The sequence below is a fragment of the Rattus norvegicus genome, chromosome 4 (assembly GCF_021556685.1).
Source record: "Rattus norvegicus strain SHRSP/BbbUtx chromosome 4, alternate assembly SHRSP_T2T, whole genome shotgun sequence".
In the NCBI taxonomy this organism is placed as follows: Eukaryota; Metazoa; Chordata; class Mammalia; order Rodentia; family Muridae; genus Rattus; species Rattus norvegicus.
The window spans coordinates 91,057,395-91,068,030 of NC_141537.1; positions in this window are offsets into that span (position 1 = coordinate 91,057,395).

Below are 10,636 nucleotides of genomic sequence, written 5' to 3' on the forward strand. Positions count from 1 at the left end.
TCTCTTAGTCTGTCGACATCACTGTTTAATTTCTGTTTCCATGATCTGTCCATTGATGAGAGTGGTGTGTTGAAATCTCCCACTATTATTGTGTGAGGTGCAATGTGTGCTTTGAGCTTTAGTAAGGTTTCTTTTACGTATGTAGGTGCCCTTGTATTTGGGGCATAGATATTTAGGATTGAGAGTTCATCTTGGTGGATTTTTCCTTTGATGAATATGAAGTGTCCTTCCTTATCTTTTTTGATGACTTTTAGTTGGAAATTGATTTTATTTGATATTAGAATGGCTACTCCAGCTTGCTTCTTCTGACCATTTGCTTGGAAAGTTGTTTTCCAGCCCTTCACTCTGAGGTAGTGTCTGTCTTTGTCTCTGAGGTGTGTTTCCTGTAGGCAGCAGAATGCAGGGTCCTCGTTGTGTATCCAGTTTGTTAATCTATGTCTTTTTATTGGGGAGTTGAGGCCATTGATATTGAGAGATATTAAGGAATAGTGATTATTGCTTCCCGTTATATTCATATTTGGATGTGAGGTTATGTTTGTGTGCTTTCATTCTCTTTGTTTTGTTGCCAAGACGATTAGTTTCTTGCTTCTTCTAGGGTATAGCTTGCCTCCTTATGTTGGGCTTTACCATTTATTATCCTTTGTAGTGCTGGATTTGTGGAAAGCTATTGTGTAAATTTGGTTTTGTCATGGAATATCTTGGTTTCTCCATCAATGTTAATTGAGAGTTTTGCTGGATACAGTAACCTGGGCTGGCATTTGTGTTCTCTTAGGGTCTGTATAACATCAGTCCAGGATCTTCTGGCCTTCATAGTTTCTGGCGAGAAGTCTGGTGTGATTCTGATAGGTCTCCCTTTATATGTTACTTGACCTTTTTCCCTTACTGCTTTTAATATTCTTTCTTTATTTTGTGCGTTTGGTGTTTTGACAATTATGTGACGGGAGGTGTTTCTTTTCTGGTCCAATCTATTTGGAGTTCTGTCGGCTTCTTGTATGTCTATGGGTATCTCTTTTTTTAGGTTAGGGAAGTTTTCTTCTATGATTTTGTTGAAGATATTTACTGGTCCTTTGAGCTGGGAGTCTTCACTCTCTTCTATACCTATTATCCTTAGGTTTGATCTTCTCATTGAGTCCTGGATTTCCTGTATGTTTTGGACCAGTAGCTTTTTCTGCTTTACATTATCTTTGACAGTTGAGTCAATGATTTCTATGGAATCTTCTGCTCCTGAGATTCTCTCTTCCATCTCTTGTATTCTGTTGGTGAAGCTTGTATCTACAGCTCCTTGTCTCTTCTTTTGGTTTTCTATATCCAGGGTTGTTTCCATGTGTTCTTTCTTGATTGCTTCTATTTCCATTTTTAATTCCTTCAACTGTTTGATTGTGTTTTCCTGGAATTCTTTCAGGGATTTTTGTGTCTCCTCTCTATGGGCTTCTACTTGTTTATTTATGTTTTCCTGGAATTCTTTCAGGGATTTTTGTGTCTCCTCTCTATGGGCTTCTACTTGTTTATTTATGTTTTCCTGGAATTCTTTCAGGCATTTTTGCGATTCTTTCAGGCATTTTTGCGATTCCTCTCTGTAGGCTTCTACTTGTTCTCTAAGGGAGTTCTTCACGTCTTTCTTGAAGTCCTCCAGCATCATGATCAAAAATGATTTTGGAACTAGATCTTGCTTTTCTGGTGTGTTTGGATATTCCATGTTTGTTTTGATGGGAGAATTGGGCTCCGATGGTGCCATGTAGTCTTGGTTTCTGTTGCTTGGGTTCCTGCGCTTGCCTCTCGCCATCAGATTATCTCTAGTTTTACTTTGTTCTGCTATTTCTGACAGTGGCTAGACTGTCCTATAAGCCTGTGTGTCAGGAGTGCTGTAGACCTGTTTTCCTCTCTTTCAGTCAGTTATGGGGACAGAGTGTTCTGCTTTCCGGCGTGTGGTTTTTCCTCTCTACAGGTCTTCAGCTGTTCCTGTGGGCCTGTGTCTTGAGTTCACTAGGCAGCTTTCTTGCAGCAGAAAAGTTGGTCTTACCTGTGGTCCCAAGGCTCAAGTTCGCTCATGGGGTGCTACCCACGGGCTCTCTGCAGCGGCAGCAACCAGGAAGACCTGTGCTGCTGTTTCCGGGAGCTTCAGTGCACCAGGGTTCCAGATGGTCTTTGGCTTTTTCCTCTGGCGTCCGAGATGTGTGTGCAGAGAGCAGTCTCTTCTGGTTTCCCAGGCTTGTCTGCCTCTCTGAAGGTTCAGCTCTCCCTCCCATGGGATTTGGGTGCAGAGACTCTAGATTTTTCTTATGTGACATAATTATGTTTATTGTTAGTACTATTCTTCATTTTGTAACTTCATGCAACTGAAGTTAATTCATGCTAAAAAGAAATGAGCATGTCTGAATAGATCATCAAAATAGTCATACTTCGTGTGCTTAGATGAAGAATAATCAAATTTAACACTCTGAGCATCATCACAAAGGGCATGAAGGACTTCAAGGAGGAGCTAAGGCTATTTCAAAGCAAGCCCTGCAAGCAGAACCCAGAGCACAGCTCACACACAGTCTGCTGCAACACAACACTAGAAAGGAAAAATCAACAGAGTGGTCCTAGCCAGGTACCCCTTGCAGCCAAAAACACTGGCCAGACATTCAGCTCTGAAGCAGAGTTTGGACTGTTTGTGTTTGGTATGCATGGTGCACAGGACTTGATGTGACTCTTAGTACACTACAGAAAAGAGTAAGCCCATGATGAACAGAGGAGAGGTGGGCAGAGGGGCAGACGGCAATCAGAGTAGGCAAAGCACTGGCTCATCTCAAGAGCATTAAGTTGACCTTTGCAAAGTAACAAAACATGTCAGAGTCACTCCACTGAAGCAGTATCAAAGATGGCAGAACTCACTCCTCAGGATGGTGTCCCGTCTTTCCCAGACACCTTGACTTTGGACCTTCCCATAGGCTTCCACCTTACACACAGCCATCTCTGATTTTCCACATTTCCATTCCCCAAATGTCTGCTCTTCCTCCTACCCCTCTGAAGGTCTCTTTCAGATGGCTAGCTCTAGGACTGAGAGCAGATTTAAACATCAGAGACAGAGGAAGAGCTGCTCCAGCTTGTACTCCACTTATCGTCTGTCTCCCCAGCTTTATCTTGAAGATGTGGAAGGTCAAATGTGTCTCCTACTACTGTGTGAAATGGCTTAAGTGGAAGAAGCAGCAGATTCTTTGCTGAAAGTATGAAGTATTTTAAAGTCATTCTGTGAGCCACTTGTGAGTATATCTTTATGTGGGAAGTTCTTTTCACAACTAGAAAACCCCATCAAATCACTACATCTAGAGATGTTTTTCCCATTGTAGCTTCTCTAACAAAAGTAGATTTTAATTAAGCTTCCTCTCTGAGTTTTAGAGGATGAAACCACAGTACTTGTCCTTTACAAGCTGAACCAAAGGGAAGACAAACACCATGTTGGAGTTGGCGGTTGTTATTATTGTCATAAATAACTACCAACATTTACACTGCATTTTACAATGGGAGTTCACCAGCACACAAATCACCTCATTAAATAAGACAAACGAGGGCTTCATAGCCAATAATTTCAGTTCAAGAATAAGACAATTTAAACTTGTTTTCCTTCTCACTACCAAACTTAAGGAGCAGATCTATTAGGCTCAGTCACGTTTACTCATTACCAAATACAGCTGGGTGGGACAATGAGGTGATTAAGAGTGATGCCATCAAGGCACATAAGAAAACAAAAAATGACTTTGGCATCAGCATAAAGCATAAGAGATCATGGGCTGATCGATCCATGAAGTAAGAGGTGGAATACAACTTTAGAATGTAGAGGTGGCTTGGATGTGGTACTACAATATTCATGACCCTTGAGAAATTGTTGGATCTACAGAAATCTTGGAAACAGTTTCCAGGAAAATTAAAGACTTGAGCTGAGCGTTTGGGGGAGCAGCTGTGATGAAAGAAGCTGTTCTTGATCAACCAAAAGCAGCTTAGGGTCACTGGTGCCCATAGCAAACAGCCTGCAGGTTCACCTTGCTCCTAATTCTCTAACCTGAGGTATCTGTTATTCACTACTTATTTAAGATGTATCTAGTGTATGGCAATATCAGGAACAAAGTGTGGATCCTCAGAACTGTGGAATGTGAACCTTGGAATCCTTCCCTGTTACAGTCATTTATAGCCCTCCAGCATAGATCACCAAGGAACAGAAAACAGAAATCCCAGGATTTTTAATGAAAGTTCTCAGATTATGAAATGCTTTAATGAATTTGGGGACAAAGACTAAAGAGAATTGAGTGCAGGTGTCCCCCACATTCATGGATTCTGAATCTAAAAAATTTAACCCAGGCACACGCAAATATCTGGTTGTGTGCTGTGTAACTGGACATACAGCAATCACCTCTAAACCATCGTCTCTCATTATTCTGTGCACAGTATATAGCTGCCTACATTGTGTTTATATAAGAATTTGGGAATGACCCAAAGCTGTGAGATGATGTCCTGGGCTATATGCAATACTGAACCATCTTTTTTTTCTTAAGGGACGTAGCATGCACAGATTTTACTATCAGTAAGGTAGGGGTCCAGGAATCAATTGCTTGTGGATATAGAAGGGAAACTGTTGTAAGAAAACAGAGCAACATTTGTTTGCGTTGCTTTTGAGGGGAACAAAGGGGAAAAGGAAGCAACACTGTGAAGGGGGAGGGGACTGTCCACCAGGTTGAGACATGAAGAAAGATGGGAGGATGAGAACATAGCTGACACTCCATCAGACACCTAAACAGAATAGCGATGGGGGAGGGGAGGGTAAAGTCCTTGTTTTAGAAATATCAAAGATATGGTTAGAAGGTAACATTTCCTATTCGATTTAGTTTCTATTGAGCTATTTGTAGGTTTCAGTCCTGCAGTAGTCTAAAGACTGATTTCTGCATACATATACCTAAAAAGGAGTTAGAACCAAAAAGACATTGGTATTTCCAATGAATAGTGTAAAATGTTATTAAAACCAAGAAGGGCACAAGAAATTATGCAAAATAGAAGAGTTAGACATTATAGGCCTTGCTGCTTTTCTGGTCCCAGCTTTTCTCTGGAGAACTCAGATGAAAAGTTGGGGGTTGGGTACTTAAAAATACTCTCAGAGATCATCAGACCATGACCCTGACCATCAAGCTCTGGACAAGAGCAGTTGAAGAAAGTTGAAGACAAGAGTCTGTGTGAAAGAGTTGGGGAAACTGTGTTGTTTTAGGTAAGACAGATATGCTGAGTCCTGTATAGTCATGCAAGGGATGGGGTGACATGGTTTCTGACGGTGGCCCAGACCCAGTAGGGCAGGGCGTCACTTGGAGACAAGTGTTGCTGTGGGTGTAAGGCTTGTTTGTATAACAACGTGCATATTTTCATGTTCCTCCTTTGGGAAATGTTCTCCGTGCCATGCTTAATGATTGTGATAATTAGAAGCAGCATGAGTCCGGGAGGTGTGAGTATGTTTAATGTCTCAGCAAAATGATAAATGCTGAGATCTTCAGGACAGCCCTTAAGGCTTTGGGAAAGACCTCTGAAAACAGGAGTTCAAGAATCTATTATTTTTCAACTACTCAGAATATAATGTTGCAATGTGAATTGTATAAGGGGCTTCATAGACCTAAAAAAAAAAAAAAAGCAACTGCAGTGTAAGTGAGCTTGTTGGAAAGATACTAAGGAAAGAAATTTAGGGAGTGGTGATTTCAGGGCAGGATCCTGCCCAGCTCAGTTTATAGGTTGCACTTATGAAGGCAGGTATACTCCTGAGTTCAAGGTCAGCTTGGAACAGAGGAATTTTTGGTCCAGGCCCTACTAGGAGTGGTAGGAATGGTAATCTCAACACAGGATCCCATCCATCTAAACTTACTGTGTGGGCTTACAAAGGCAGGCAGATCTCTGAATTCATTCACAATGTTAAATGCATGGGCTTGTCTCTTTCTAATAATCAAGGGGCTGGGGACATGAAATGCTGATTCATGGGATAATAAAAAGGGAGCCTGGAATAAATGACTGAATTGATATGTAAATAAAAGACTGGGCTTTTGGTCTGCAAGAGATAAGATATCCAGAAAGTTTTAGATTTTTTTTTTTTTTCTAGCAAGAGAGAGAGCTGTCTCAAGCAGAGAGCTGACTGGAAACCTGTCTCAAGCAGAACAAAGGCTGTCAACTTGGACTCATGATTGACTTTGAGGGTTTCTTTTGTTAACACTCTCAAACACCCCTTCCTCTCAGAAACCCCTCTCATGTTGAGACTGGTCTTTGACACAGGTCGATGAAGCCACTGTGTGTGTGTGTGTGTGTGTGTGTGTGTGTGTGTGTGCACTCTGTTTCAAAAGAAGTAAGCGTATGGGGCTGACTGCATTCTCAGAGTTACTTTTTGCAAACCGCACACAACACTAAGCAAACCTATTGCTAACCACATTTTCTTTTATTCTTGCCCCTTTAACTAGTCCCTGGATTTATCAAAGATTATATATATATATATTTGTTCTCTGTAAAATATTAATTAATTTTGAGTCTGATTTATTCTATATTGAAATAACAATACTCACAAGAGTTATTTTGACTGTTATTTAGTTTTAATTGCATACTCTATTGAGAAAAGTTCTGTTATAGAGGACAAATGCTATTCTAGATCATTTGAATGTGAGATTTTTTTTTTGTTTTTTTTTTTTTATTAACTTGAGTATTTCTTATATACATTTCGAGTGTTATTCCCTTTCCCGGTTTCCGGGCAAACATCCCCCTTCCCCCTCCCCTTCCTTATGGGTGTTCCCCTCCCAACCCTCCCCCCATTGCCGCCCTCCCCCCATAGACTAGTTCACTGGGGGTTCAGTCTTAGCAGGACCCAGGGCTTCCCCTTCCACTGGTGCTCTTACTAGGATATTCATTGCTACCTATGGGGTCAGAGTCCAGGGTCAGTCCATGTATAGTCTTTAGGTAGTGGCTTAGTCCCTGGAAGCTCTGGTTGCTTGGCATTGTTGTACTTTTGGGGTCTCGAGCCCCTTCAAGCTCTTCCAGTTCTTTCTCTGATTCCTTCAACAGGGGTCCTATTCTCAGTTCAGTGGTTTGCTGCTGGCATTCGCCTCTGTATTTGCTGTATTCTGGCTGTGTCTCTCAGGAGCGATCTACATCCGGCTCCTGTCGGTCTGCAGAGAAGATTTATTCCTACATGTTAAATGGATTATAGTATTCGGGTAAAATCTACAAAAACCAGCCTAAGGCTGAATTTTTATTTAGAGAGACAGAGTCATAATACTGTACAGTGCAGTAGGTTTGTGCAGGTGTCTGCTGTTGCAAAGGTGGGAACTTGTAGAATCAGGAAGTTGGCTAGCAAATTAGGAAGTGATTGCCTTTAGAATACAACCATCCCTGTGATTTGCATAAAGAAAGTAAATGCTTCCTTCTCACTTGTCCTTCATATGTCTGCCTTCCAGGTGTAGGTCATGATGGGCCATCTTATTGTAGGAATTGCATCAGGTAGGGAACCTTGGGGAGCCTGACAGTGTGGCCTTTGCACACTTGAAAGAGGATAGTATGCATTTTTAAGTGATCCAGTTCCTGGTACCAGCTACAAATTCTTCCTGATTGTGGCCTCAGGGAGTTAATTCAGTAATATATTCTATTAATTAAAATATTTAGAATAAGTAGCACTTATGAATAAAACATGAGGTAAAAATTGAAACTCTTTACTAATATAGGAGAAAATCACATAGAAACTTGAGTAACAGAGCTTGATAGTTCTTCATTAGTGTGGTACTCCCTTTACTGAGATACCTGAAAAAGGAGGGGAGACTGTTGGTTATCACATATTCTGAGAGAACATCTGCAAAATAACCGACAAGAGCTAGAGACACTAAAGTCCTCAATACACCAGCTCTCCTGTGTCCAAACCACTAGGTCCAGCGCTCAAATGAGGAGCAAGGCCAGCTCTCCTGCTCTCAAGACTTTGGGGCCAGCTCTTCTAAGCTCATACTACCAGGGCCAGTTCTCCTAGGGCATGAGAGGAATTAGGCTGTATGATGTGAAGTACACACACACACACACACACACACACACACACACACACAAAACAATAAAAAATGTGTAATTAAAAAAAATCCTCACTACATAATGTTGGGGATTGATTCTAATGCATTGAATTAATCAGGAATCTGTGTGTACCAAACACTGAAGGTCCTTGACACCAGTTGAATTTTTGATTGATCAACTAAAGAGCCAATGGCCAATGGCTGAGCAGAGAGAGAGGTAGAACTTTAAGATTTGTACAGGTTAGGAACTGGAAGAGAGGAAGAAGGGGAATCATCATGATTCAGAGGGAGATGGATCAGATTTAGAGCTCCAGAAGAAAAATCATCCCAAATTAGGTGAAAGAATGTGGCCCCCATGAGGACCGCCCAGAAGTGTCTTGGGCGGCAAAGATTAGGTGGCTGCCCAGAAGGAGCCAGGGCAACAAAGATAAAATATAGAATTAGAGGGCATTAAACCAGTTGTAGTAAATGTGTACTAGCTGTGGAGAGGATTAGAACTACCCCAGCCTTTGAGCAGGTTAAGGTATATTACAACTAATTAGCTGGGTGTGTGTGTGTGTGTGTGTGTGCGCGTGTGTATGTTCATTCATGAATCTAGATAGCTCTTGGGCAGGTGCATGCATACAACCTGTTGGGAGCACAAAGCAGTTTAGCCAAACTACCACTACAACATAAGGCACAGGAAGAATGGCATCGGTGCTCACAAAAGACCTTCCCTGCTGATAAACATTGATGGGGTAATCTTTAAGTAATGTCAGGAACCTTCACAAAAGCCACTAAGAAACTTGACAAAAAGTCACTAAAGTTTCACTGTGCTGTTTCTTTTCTCCATGGAAGGGTGTGCAACTACATGAATCTTAGTGTGGTACTAGGTTAAAGAAGAATAAAAGAAATGAACAAACACTCATTTGACTTTAAGAAAAGCTAATTGTTGAAGTAAGTTCACCTGAGCAGCAACATTGGCATCCTGAGAAACTCACTGGAAATGCAAAACCTCTCACACTAAGTTGACTTTCTAGTCAGCTTTCTATTTCTAGAAATAAATACTTCAATCTGGCTACCATATAGAGAAGAAAGATTTATTTAAATAACAGATTTCAAGGCTGATACAGTATTTTGCCAGCTCTGGTAAAGGTCAATACACTCTTAGAAGAATTTAGGATTTCATTAGAGCTACCAAAACTACTCCCGCTGACCTCCCAACAGGCCTCACCTTGTCACTCTGGGATCAAGGTCCTGGCATATGAAGTCTGGGAGGATCACACTCAAGCTATAGACAAATAGACACTGGGTGGGGTCCAGTGACAGTTTTGATACATGTACCTCTAAATGATTTTCATACAGGGCTTGAAGTTTTGATAATGGCTAGAATCAGTTTCTGCATACGATGGATATCATAAAAAAGTTTGGTGTAAGGGTTGGGGATTTAGCTCAGTGGTAGAGTGCTTTCCTAGCAAGCGCAAGGCTCTGGAATCGGTCCTCAGCTCCGGAAAAAAAAATAAGTTTGGTGGAATGAGGGATTTTATGTTAGTATGTGGAGAGTATGCGAAGAGAAATCTAGGTTTTATACATATTACCCTGCATTGGAAAAGCTTTGGGCCCTTTGATGACACCATCTTGAAGGCCTGTTGCCAGGTAGTTTTCCATAAGGACAGATTTAAGACACCCCACACCTGAGCACTACACCAGAGAGAACCAGAAGTCAAGGGTTTATGTTTTTTGCAGCTGCTTTACAAAGTAAGGAGAAGCTTAATGGTACAACTTAATTATTTTATGCTTTCTGAAGGTATAAAGTCTGACCCATATCTCTACAGACTTTGGCACCAACTTTCCCCCCTTTCCTCTCTCCTTTCTCCCCTACTCTCTCCTCTTATGGCCTGGTATAGTTTGCTGGCCCAGTTTAGTCTGGACTATTCCAAATGTCTCTGGCTGTTTTCTTCCTCATCTTTACAATAAAACTCCTTCCCAATCATACCTGGGAATAGTCATGATCTCACCCCCCCCCCATTCAATCAGGATTCCAGTTGTAATGATCTCTGTGATTTGCCGAAGAAGGACATCCCAAACTCAAACAGTATGCAATAGCAAAGAACATTTATTGTGCAAAGATGCAGCACGCAGGGGTCAACCACACATCAGGATGTAAGATACAGATATGTGCTTTGCGGGGTCAATTTAAAACCTGTCAGGGTAGGAATGGGTGACCTTCACCTTTCTTTCCATTAATTGGTTGGCTATATCTCCAAGGATCTTTTTTTGATTAAGTCTCTGGGGGATTTTGGAGGAATTTTATTAACTATACTTGGCTCAGGCTAGGTGGTGGGGTAGCTCCTGACAGCCCCTGATTGGATGGCCATGACGGGGTGGTTTTTCCTGGAATTGAGATGTTTTGGACTTTTCCAGTTCTACGAAATACAAACTGAGGCCTAGTTTCCCAAACTGCCAGTTTGCACCCTGTCATGGAGCCAGTCTGGCTTTGGCTAACTTAGTCCTCTCATAGAGAGGGTATCCCATAGTAGTTTAGGCTTCATCCAGGTGGAAGCAAGCAGAGTTCCCTCATTGAAGGAATAGGAGATTCTCCCTCAAAACTCTCTCAA